The sequence below is a fragment of the Girardinichthys multiradiatus genome, chromosome 1, assembly GCF_021462225.1.
Source record: "Girardinichthys multiradiatus isolate DD_20200921_A chromosome 1, DD_fGirMul_XY1, whole genome shotgun sequence".
In the NCBI taxonomy this organism is placed as follows: Eukaryota; Metazoa; Chordata; class Actinopteri; order Cyprinodontiformes; family Goodeidae; genus Girardinichthys; species Girardinichthys multiradiatus.
In genome coordinates, this window is record NC_061794.1 from 13914414 (window position 1) to 13914843 (window position 430).

The window sequence follows — 430 nt, forward strand, 5'->3', positions numbered from 1 at the left end:
TTGCAAACATTTTCATTTCTATGTGTGCACCAGTGGTAGAGACATACCCTTCTACAAAGCTTTGACTTGGGAGCTGAATACAAAAGTAAAGAAAACAATATATTATTTTACTTCCTCCCCATAATTATGCACTATTTCCTGTTGGTCTATCATATAAAATCTCCAACAAATACATTGAAGTTCATGATTGTAACATGACAAAGTAATTTTGCAAGGCACTGAATATTTATTCCCTCCAGAAGGAGTGAATGCTGCAAGTCACTGAATGGATGTAATCTCCTGGGTTTCCTTAGATAGAAAAACTTTTTATCCAATTTGAATAAATAACTGACTCCGACTGCACTGTTCAATGGTTAGGATTAATTGGAATGTATGAACCTGACTGTTGTGAAGTGCCTTGAGACAACATGTGTTGTGAATTGGCGCTATA